Source organism: Camellia sinensis, chromosome 2 (assembly GCF_055761805.1).
Source record: "Camellia sinensis isolate YWXY chromosome 2, ASM5576180v1, whole genome shotgun sequence".
Taxonomy (NCBI): domain Eukaryota; kingdom Viridiplantae; phylum Streptophyta; class Magnoliopsida; order Ericales; family Theaceae; genus Camellia; species Camellia sinensis.
In genome coordinates, this window is record NC_138962.1 from 138,634,893 (window position 1) to 138,646,859 (window position 11,967).

The following is an 11,967-nucleotide window of genomic DNA, read 5'->3' on the forward strand; positions in this document are numbered from 1 at the left end:
GGTAAAGAAAGGAACACTGCTTGTCCGTCTATCAGATCCCTAGATCGATTAAGTCTACGACCTCTAACCCAGAGTGCTTCGGGGGATATCTGCCTGGTCGGAATCAATGGTGCTAAACTACCTTGCAAAAAGATAAATAAAGCAATAATAAGGAAATAATGAATAGAAAAACAGACAGCATAACAGCTTAAATAAGGACAACACACAGTTGGCAAACATAAACTGAATGGACTATTCTCAACCACTGATCACTGTTCCCAAATCACTGTCCCAAAATCTGAATCTAATACCTGCAAATATAACTGATTCTCAATGTACTGATGTTGATGCTCGCAGGCCTGGTATCCAAACTTGCAGACTGATACGTGCATTCCCTGTAGAGGCCAACTCTAAAAGCACATAACAAGCAAGTGAGAGCCAAAACACCCCTATGTTGGGGTAGGGTTTCCCTATCGTATTTTGTCAGGAACTAGGGTTTCACTACGCACGCAGTGGTTTCAAACAACCTATAATCGAGTAAGCAACCTGTCCTAGTTTGGAATAGTCACTATGGATTCCGAATATGCACTAGGTCGAATAGTCAAAAAGGGTGCCCCGGTGAAAATCGAGGTTTGTATTCCCGTCGTGGCAGAGCCCGCAACCAGTCAGCCTTATGGCACGCTTCGCAAAGCGAGCCTCTGGCAAATCATTCAGGAATAGCATATAGCAAACATGGTGTCCTAGGCGCACCAATGCTCATGCAATGCAAAGAAACACATAAGTGTGAACAAAACAAGATATCATGAGTTCGAGTCAAGTTCTCAAATCCCCAACAGAGTCTCCAGAAACTGTAGACGCTCCCCCGAGGGCCTCATGCCTATAGTTCGGACTCGAATTCTCACGATTCTTACTCTGATCTCACAATGTGCGATGTGAGATTGATAAATCACCAAAGAGTCCATATCCGGCAAATCGTTTTGGAAAACTGATTTTTAAGAAAGAAGTTCCAAACATGGACTGCTTTGCCAGATACAGAGTCGCCACCTAAATATTTTATTTATGAGGAATTTAGGAAACCCTGACTCATGCCTAAGGCCACGTGTCCGTCATCAGCAAAGTTGCCTCGGCTCGGGAACTTAGGTACGATTGGGAAAGGTCATCAATGAGCACCCCCACACACCATCGGCCTATACTAAGCATGATATCTAGTTTTTAAAAACACATGCGTTCTTATTCCGGTTATTAGTCTAGAATTTACTATGTGATGTACACAACACACAAGTATAGACTAGATCGCCTAATTTGGAACAAAACAACGCATATCCGTTTGTTCAGAAAAGGTTTGGAGTTCGCTACTCGTAAGTAGGCTAAAATGCGGATTTCAATGAATTTTTCCAATTCAAGCAATCCAACCTTCACTCACAGGTATTCAGGTAGTTATATCACATAAGCAATTAGCCTCATGGCAAGCATGCTTTCATGTTAACACTCACATACATGCAAGATGCTAAAGCATAAACACTCACGGTGTACTCCGAGCCAAAACAAAGAATTAGTTAGTAATCAATGCATGATCCTAATTCATGTTAAGAATGGCTAATGCAGCACATGCAAAATGTAATTAGAATAGGCTCGGCTAATCTAAGATGGCATGTGAAATGCAACAATTGATACATGTATTCAACTTGGTATTGAAATACAATGCAGTTTGTATGATGCGCCGAGCCCGGTGCATGCAAGACAGATGAATGATGCAAACATGCATAGCATAAGAATGCTAATTGAAAATGACCCTAAACTAACCATCAAAACCAGGTAAGTAAAGGGGAGAAAGACGTAGGGTTGGAAGACATTCACACGCTCACGCACACTTACTACAAAATTCGCCCTCTCGACGGAGGGTCCAAAAGAATAATACAAATTGAATAAATAATCAACTGCCCTAGCTAATTAATTATTACAAACCCTTAATTAATCAGCAAATTAATTACAAAAGGAGGCCGTCGCAGCTCCACCTCGGAATGTTTAAACGATGCATGCTCGATCACCTCGCTCGGAAACCCGTTGCCATGCCACATATTGCCTCTGTTTGCACTATTTTATACCTCTTAAAACTTCACAAGTCGCTAGGATGCTCCTGAACCACACCCTGAGCACTGTGGGATGTCACCGGCTAAGAGATAGGACCATCGGCCATTGGAAAATGGTTACCGACCATGTGTGAAGCCATCGGCCAACAATTAATAGCCGGCCGGCATTTAAGATGGCCGACCGGCCCTCTATTCCTACAGAATCCTGTTTTTGCTGCAGCAGAAGACAGACAGTGCATGGCAAGGCATTTACGAGACAATGTAGGCACGACCACCCTCCCTATCATGCTGTGAGCTCAAGGGAGTGTGGCTCTCGGCCCTCGGGCCACAATTACGCATTTCAATGCATGGCGGCCGAAGTAACCAAGTGTGCACATTAGTGTGAAATGAATGCACAAAACACATATGAATGCTTCACATTCTATCATGTTGGATCAAGAATGTCGGCGACTGAGGATTGAGGCACGTTTCGTCACTTCGAGTACGAACATTCCTTGCTCCTCGTGTTTGGTTTGACACCCCAAACCAAACACAATGCAATGCACGTATGACAAAACAATGCAAAGCATGCAACCAATGAGATACAATATGAGCATGCTAACTTAATGCGATGCAATGCTACCTAAGCATGCAAGTTAATTCGATGGAACATGGACATGTCGAGTATGCAACCTAAGCATGCCAGATGCAATAGGACTCAAATATGCACATAAAGCTAAAGTAACTAGCATGTCAAATGCAATGCAACCTAAACCTACAATGAAACAAAATGCAAGCTAGCAAGCATGCAAAATGGAAACTAAGCATATGGTGCGATAAGCATGCAACAATTATGCCAACAACGAGCATGCAACAACATGCAATGCGGTAAGCATGCAATCAACACACAAACCACACGATTCATGGACTTATACTGAAAATGGATGGGTCTCAGCCATACCAAAAACAGTGGCCAAAGTCACGAATTTGGGAGCATGGAAATGCAAAACAAACATGCACATGCAAGTGGTCCAACACTTAGGCAACAATGCACAATCTTCAAGTATGAGAAAGATGTGATAAATATGAGGATATGGTAGTGCAATGAGCTCTGAAATCATGTGAAGAATGATGCCAAATCACATACACAAGTGAAGCATAGCATGCTAATGGGCTCAATGCCCAAAGCTAGTCAAGGGGCTCTCACTATGGCCATATCAACCAAGCCCCAAAGGGCCAAAGTGACTTAAGGTAGTCCTAGGGCAGGCCAAAACGAGGCTAGAACATGCATGGAATGAGGCCCAAAACACGCTAAAAGATGGGCACAAACAAGGGACATGCAAGGTTACAATAGGAGCATTACACTACGCCTATCATAACCGAACATAGCAAGAATTATGCAATGAAAAACAAAGTTATAATATGTCAAAACAAGTCCCAAAACCCAATGAGATGGCATCCCAAAGACCTAATCATGGAGACATACACGATGACTCGAATTTAAAGCACAAAACAACAACTCGTCAAAGCATTGAAAAGATGGCAAACATAAGTGTGTGGCTACACTACATGGACTGAAATGTGATTTCAAATGATGCCAAATCATAAGAATAATCAAAACAATGCATGCTAGCAACTCGGTGCACAAAGCTTGACAAGTTAGGATAAACTAAGGCTATACGAAGCAATGCATATATGATCAAATCAACACCAAACAGAGCTTAAACATGGCAAGAAAAGGCTAAAAACTTCTCAAAGTTAAGTCCAAACATGCAAGCATGATGGTCTAAATGCATGATACATGTTTGGGTAAATAAGGGGATTGCTAGGCAAGTGTGTGATGCATTCAAGAGACTAGCAAATCAACCTAAAACAGAGGTGTAGTAAGACCAAATAACACCAAATACCCTCTGAAATGGAGCTAAATAAAGCTAAGCAAACATGCTACCCTTATGAGCCCTTAATGCAAGCAAATGAGACAAAAGGAGAGAGGGGTGTCCCTCCCTATTCAAGACCTCAAAACCACTTCTTTACCACTGAAAATCCAAAGGGTTCCAAAGCCCAAAGAGAAAGGCACAAAAAGAGGCCAAACAAAGCCTAAGAGGGGGTAAACGACCCCCAACCCAAAACCTTAAACAAACATATTTAGCATATAAAAATAGAACTTTTTTTTTCAGTTGGACACTTAGCTTAAAACAGTATGCAAGTATTGCTAAGAGCTTAAGCAAAAATGGGGAATAAAAGAGTAGTTTCTCACCCTTGAAGAACTCTTCAAGAACACCAACTCCAGCACCTCCTTATGATCAAAACCAACTCAAAAACTCTGAAATCAACTCTTTAGCACCTCAGCAACTAAAGGATAGTGTAACACTAGGTGTCTTAGTGCAAGAATATGAACAAAAAACACACTTAGAGCACTATTACACACGCAAATATAGAGAGAGAGAGATATATATATATAGAGAGAGTGATATATATCTTGTATATCAACTTTGCTGAACCTCTGAGAAGGGAGGAGGGCCTCCCCTCTTATAGAAGATTCAATTTCTAATGATTCCAAGAGAAACTAAACAAGGGGCAAATCCCTCCATACACGTGTATGGAGGGGGGGAATTGTGGATGCCAGTTGTACCAGCAGGCATAAAAATATCTGCAAAAGTAGATGAATAGACTTCGGCCAGTAAAAATGGCCAATTGACCAACAAATGTGGCCGACCGACCAACAAAAGTGCCGACCGGCCAAGACAATTGGCCGATGGAAAAAAAGAGGGGCCGATGCCTTCATGCCTTGGCCGGTGGGTTGAGGGGATGACCAACAGGCCACCCTCTTCCTTCAGAAGCGAAAATACAAGTGTTTGGTCCACAACCAAGCAAAAAACAGTCAAATTGAGAGATCTTGAGGCAAGGCGCGTGGCCGAGACCTCCGGAAACTCAAAACGAACATGAGCATGGATGATTATTGAGTGTTCAAACGATGACGTCCAAGTCTTGAGGATGGTCAAAAATGGAGTGTCTACAGCTGGGAGAGGGTTTGTAATTGTGTTTGGTTTCTTGGGTGGTGCAACCACCTTGTTATCTGAGAGGGAGATTTATGATCTGGAATTGGGCCGAGGTAACGGCCAAGCAGGTTGAGAGCCCAATGGTGCATGGGGCCGAGATGACCGGCGATCCACCCGGGGACAGGCTGCCAGAACTTGGGCCGGGCTGGAGTTGGGCCAAGTATGTGCCGCCCCAGACCATAAAGGAGCTGCTCGGCAAGGCAGTGCTCGGTTGGACCGAGCTGCTTGATCAGGCGATGGTGGAGCCACTCAAGCTGAGTGACCGACGCCCGGAAAGGCGTGGTCAGCCGAGGTAATCGTTTAATCGGCAGGAAGGCCGACCATAGGAGGTGCTCGGGCTCGGCTTTGCCGATATGCCCCCTAGCCCGGTCCTCCTTGGGCTTAGCCAGTGAGGTGCCTGGATATGAAGCACAGCACGGCCGTGGATAGAGCAGCTCGGCTGCCGGGCTCCAGTTGAGAAGGCAGGCAGTTGAGATTAGGTGATGTTCAGCAAGGTTTACGCTGACAGATGGGATAGCGGAGCCATGTGTCAGGAGATGACTGGGAGTGGATATGGGGCGCAGAGGGTATATAAGCATGTCTGCGCCCCCCATACGCGGACAGACGAACACTTTGTAAGCAACTCCTACACTAAAACACTCTCTCGCTCTCTCCTCTCCCTAAGGTGTGTGCTAATTAGATCGTCGGAGGGGTTTTCCGGCCACACACCGCCGGGTAGCTCACCCGCCTTGTGCTTTCAGGTGATCGGACAGAAACGGAGCTTGGAAGAAAGGAATACGGGCTTGCCTGAATATTTGCTCCCCGTACAATTAGCGCCGTCTGTGGGAAGCTTGACAGATAAAACCTTGTCTTCCAGGCTCGTCTGATCGCCGTCCATGGCGAACAACGAGGAGTTTCCATTGTCTGCCATAGACGGAGCCACGCCGGAGTTCACCCGAAGGAGAGAAGGACCTCCCGTCATCCATCTAATGGCGGATTTGGAGACACCCACCGGAGGACAGTCGGGAGACGCGCGGGATAAGCGCGGAAGAAGTCATGGTCATTCACGGAGTCCAAATGGTCACCGGCGGAGGAAAGACTCACACGCCAGGCGTCTGGAAAATAAGCTGAAGGACCAGGATGCCGTCATCCGGCGAATGGCGGTGGAGATGGAGGAACTGAAGCGGCATGTCAAGGGGAAAGGTGTGGATGGAGTGATAGACCACGGTGAGCGCACCCCATCCTGCCGTTCGAGCAGTTGGAGTCAGCGGCACACTCCATCCATTTCCATTACCAGAAGTTACAAGGTTGAAGATTCAGGTGTGCGCGCAGAAAGTTCTAGCGCGCAGAATAGCACCTACCAGCCCTCGCGTCCAGTGACGATGTCGAGGTACTCATATTCCGCCCACTCAGAGGATTTGCAGGCAGTCTTGAAAGAACGAGCTCGCCGGCGGGAGGCTCAAAGGGTGCCGGCGTTTCAACGGTTATCCTATGGGGTTCACGCCAGCGAGGAGGTCGGAATGCCTCCACCCCGCCAAACAGCGCCACTCTTTGTGGATACGGACCTGGCCAGGCTGAGCGCCACCCCTTTTTCCCTGGAGATAGAAACAACACCGCTTCCGGCAGGCTTCCACCAGCCTAAGTTCACACTCTACGACGGAAAAACTGATCCTTACATGCACGTAAGCCACTTCCGACAAGTTATGGCCGGACATCGGCGAAATGACGGGCTTATGTGCCTTATCTTCCCATCAAATTTAGGCGAGCTGGGCCTGAAGTGGTTCGAGAGGTTGCCGGAAGGGAGCATACAAAGGTGGCATTAGTTGGTCGAAGCCTTTGTGACGCGCTTCAAAACCAACACAAAAACACCAAAGGAGGTCGATCACTTGCTAAGTGTCAAGATGGAACCGTGCGACACACTGAAGGCATATAACCCCAGGTATTGGGAGACCTTCAACGAGATCTTGGATTGCCCGGTCAACCTTGCAATCACTCAATACAAGCGTGGTCTCCCGGTCGGACATAGACTGCGGGACTCACTTACCATGCACCAACCGACGTCCATGGGCCAGCTCATGCAGCGCATCAATGAGCACATTAGGGTCGAGGATGATGCGTCAGCATCTACCGTGAGGGCAACTCCGGTAGCAACAGACAAGAAGACATCAGGCAAAGTGCACGCAGTTGGGCAAGAATCCAGCCGCTCAAGTGACAGAGCAGAGGAATCGGACCATGGCTCGAATCACAGAAATCGGGATAGATGACATCGGAATGACCGGGATGACTACCCTCGAGATGATGTGGCCGATGCCAACAGAAGGTTGAAGGCAAGGACTGGCATCACCACGGTCTTCAAGATTCCAATTTATCGCATACTTAGTGAAATTCGAGACGAGGAGTATGTCCGGTTTCCTGCTAAGTTGGGCGATGGACAGAAGGGCTACAACCCGCGGTATCATTGCACATTCCACCGGGAGAGAGGCCACCGGACTGAGGATTGTTTTCCTTTGAGGCAACACTTGGAAGAGCTGGTCGCGGCCGGGCACCTAGACCTTTACATTGATGGCGGCGTAAAGCCAAATCAGGCTCCGGTCTATCCCAGGGGACAGGATGACCGAGACGCACCACCACAAGGAGTTATTAATGTCATCCACAGCATCGTGGAACCGGAGCGTGTCTGCGAACTCCGGGGCATGATAAAAAAGGCAGAGCATATGAAGGAAGTTTTGTCAGTACAGCCTGCCATCAAAAGGGGGAAGACTGAAGAAAAAGACGTGATTAGTTTCACCTCAAGGGATCTAGAGCGTATCCAGACGCCGCACAATGACGCCCTAGTAGTGACACTACGCGTCAAGGAATTTGATGTTAAGCGGATCTTGATCGATCAGGGAAGCTCGGTCGAGATCATGTATTATGATGCATTCAAACAGCTCAAACTTCGGGAGACAGACTTGGCCCCGGCAACTTCACCACTAGTTGGTTTCAACTCACAACCGGAGTAGCCCCTGGGAAAGATTATCCTGCCGGTTAAAGCAGGATCCGTGGTCAAGCAAGTGGAGTTTTGGGTGTTACAAGTGCCTTCGACGTACAACCTTATCCTTGGAAGGGGATGGCTTCACGCTATGCAAGCCGTGGCATCGACTTTTCACCAAGTAATGAGATTCCCCTCGGCTATGGGGGCAATTGAGGAGATTTGGAGCGATTAGGTCATGTCGAAGCAGTGCTTCGTGGTGGTGAACGACAGCCGGGCTGCCAAAGGCTTCGTGCAAATGATAGAAGGACCGGAAGACCGAGGAGTTCTGGAGGATGTGGGCACCAAGGCAAAGGACAAAGCTGTGGAGGACCTGGTTGAGGTGCGAATCGATATAGAGCAGCCGGACAAGTTCTTCTTGCTCGGCTCAAGCCTTACAGCCACAGAACGGACCGAGTTGGTCGAATTTTTTATGGCCAACATCGAAGTTTTTGCATGGTCGCCTTACGACATGCCCGGCCTCGATCCTAGTTTTATTTTCCATTATCTCAATGTCTTCCCTGGAGCAAAGCCAGTCATCCAGCGAACAAGGAGATCAGCACTGCATCACGCCGAGGTAGTTGCAGAGGAGGTAGTTGCAGAGGAGGTGAAGAACCTGCTTGAGGCACGAGCAATTCAGGAAGTGCACTACCCTCGGTGGATTTCCAACACAGTAGTGGTGCCCAAGAAGAATGGAAAGTGGCGAGTTTGTGTCGACTATAAAACAGTCAACCGAGCTTGTCCCAAAGATAGCTTCCCTTTGTCGCGAATTGACCAGCTTATGGACTTGACGGCAGGACATAATAGGCTCAGTTTCTTGGATGCCTACCGCGGCTACCATCAGATCGCCATGCATGGGCCTGACCGAGCGATCACCTCTTTCACGACTCCAAAGGGACTTTTCTGCTACCGAGTCATGCCTTTTGGTTTAAAGAACGCCGGGGCAACCTTTCTGAGGATGGTGACCAAAATGTTTGCTCCTTTGCTTGGCCAGACAATGGAGGCTTACATCGATGATATGGTGGTGAAGAGCCGACATGAGGCAAACCATTTGTCCGATTTAGCCGAGATGTTTGCCATTCTAAAGAAGCACAAGCTGCGCTTGAATGTGTCAAAGTGTGCCTTTGGCGTGGGATCCGAAAAATTTTTGGGGTTCTTAGTCACGAACCGAGGCATCGAAGCAGACCCTACTCAGATCAGAGTTGTGCAAGAGTTAAAGCAGCCCAGCTCGGCTAAGGACGTGCAGCATCTGGCCGGGATGGCCGCCGTGCTTAATCGGTTTATAAGCCGGTCATCAGATCGCTGCCGCCCTTTCTTTCAAGCATTGAAGTCAAAGTTCTCGTGGGACGAAGAGTGTGACCGAGCTTTGGCCAAGCTCAAGGAATATTTTTCTTCTCCGCCACTGTTGGTTACACCCAAGCCAGGTGAAGAACTCTACCTTTACCTTGCCGTCTCCCAGCACGCAGTCAGTGCGGTGCTAGTCCGTGCTGAAGGAATCAAGCACCTCCCAATTTTCTATGTCAGTAAGACCTTGCTGCCAGCTGAGACGAGGTACTTGCCGCTGGAAAAGCTTGCGTTGGCATTGATGATGGCTTCAAGGAAGTTGGCGCATTATTTTCACGCCCATACCATCATCGTACTGACCGAGTTTCCTCTCAAAGCCTTATTCGAACGGGCAGACTTTTCAGGCCGAATTCTTAAGTGGGCGGTCGAGTTGGGACAGTTTGATGTGAAGTTCCAGCCGCGCACTGCTATTAAAGCCCAGACTTTGGCAGACTTCGTCGCCGAGTTCTCACCTGGCTCTCATCCGGTATGCCCGGTCGATATTACCGTGGCAGATGATGAGATACACGCAGGACCATCCGAGATGCAACCAGTTGGTGGAGGTAGCGACGCGGAGTTTGCGCGCACCATTGAAGCGCCCTCAGTTTGCACGGTTTTACCACCCGGTGATGCGTTGACGGAGTTGAATATCACCGACCCATCTGCTCTGTCTGGTCCCGCATCACCAAGGGGGGAAGAAATGGAACCACACAGCTCAGAACCTGCGGCCGGCATAGTACTGCAACCTGATGATTCGCCTACGGACTTGAGCATTACAGACCGACTTGCTGAGTCTGGTGCCGAATCACCAAGGGGGGCTGGAGTGGAACCAATCAACCCAGAACTTGAAACCGGACAGCCAAGGAACCGTGATCCTATTGCCCTTCGCAACTCTCAGGACCCATCAGACTGCTGGAAGCTTTTTGTGGGGGAAATGTGGAAGCTTTTTGTTGATAGAGCGTCCAACCGTCACGGTGCCGGCCTAGGTATCATTCTTATCTCACCCGATGGCCTAACCATTGAACATTCTATCACACTTGGCTTCCCAGCATCTAACAACGAGGCTAAGTACGAGGCCCTTCTCGCCGGGCTCAAGAGCGCTATTCAAATGAAGGCTGCCGAGCTACTGGTATATAGTGATTCCCAGCTTATGGTTAACCAAGTCTCTGGGATTTACGAAGCAAAGGATAAGAGAATGGCGAAGTACCAAGCTCTGGTCAGGGAACACCTCAGGTAGTTTCAGGTAATCAGAGTCCAACAGATTGGCCGTGAAGAAAACAGCCGAGCTGATGAGCTGGCCGGCCTCACTTCGATGGTAGATAGTACGTCTCCAAACCCCCTGTTAATTGACGTTCTTCCACGGCCAAGCATTGAAGATTCCGGGCAGACGGATGTACTCTGCGCCGCGCTAGGTCCTTCCTGGATGGACCCCCTAATCTTGTTCCTCAAAGATCGGACTTTACCAACTGACAAGAAAGAAGCACACAAAGTCTGGGTGAAGTCAGAGCGGTTTTGGCTCTCTCCATCTAGTGCGTTGTATAAAAAGTCCTTCACCGGTCCTTATCTAAAGTGCGTGCACCCGAGTAGTGTGGAGGCCTTCTTGTACGAAATTCACGAAGGCATTTGTGGCAGCCACATAGGGGGCAGGTCCTTGGCCTACCGAGTTATTTCACAGGGATACTGGTGGCCGTGCATGCAGGCCGACGCACAAAAGTACGTCCGCAAGTGCGAAAAATGCCAGAAATTCACCCATCAGATCCATCAGCCTGCTAGGGAACTTCTTCCCCTCACCAGTCCTTGGCCCTTCGCCATGTGGGGGCTAAATATAGTGGGGCCACTGCCAACAGCACCGGGCAACCGGAAATTCTTCATTGCGGCCACAGATTACTTCACGAAATGGGTTGAAGCTGAGCCCTTGGCAACAATCAAAGAGAAAGACGTGAAGCGGTTTGTCTGGCAGAACGTGGTCACGCGGTTTGGCGTCCCCAAGATCTTGATCTCTGACAACGGCACCCAGTTTGACGGTCGCCTGTTCCGAGGATTTTGTGAAGATTTGAAGATTGCATTCTACAACTCCACTCCAGCTTATCCGCAGTCCAATGGTCAAGCTGAGGCATCGAACAAGACTATTCTGGATGGGTTGAAGAAACGGCTGGAGAAGGCAAAGGGAAAATGGGCTGAGGAGTTACCCAGTGTCCTTTGGGCATACCGAACAACCCCGCGGCAATCTACCGGGGAAACTCCATTTGCTTTGGCTTATGGCATGGAGGCGGTCATACCTTTGGAAGTTGGCATGCCCACCCTAAGAAGCGAGAGTTTTGAGCCCGAACTGAACGCCGAGGCTATTGCCTTGGCGCTGGACCTAGTGGAAGAACGTCGGGAGAAGGCCCTCATCCATGTGGCCGCCTACCAACAAGAGCTCTCAAAGAAATACAACAAGACGGTGCACCCCAGACCGTTCAAAGTTGGTGATTGGGTTTTGAGGAAGGTCATGGGCAACACCCTGGTGCCAGGTGAAGGCAAACTAGGGGCAAATTGGGAAGGACCC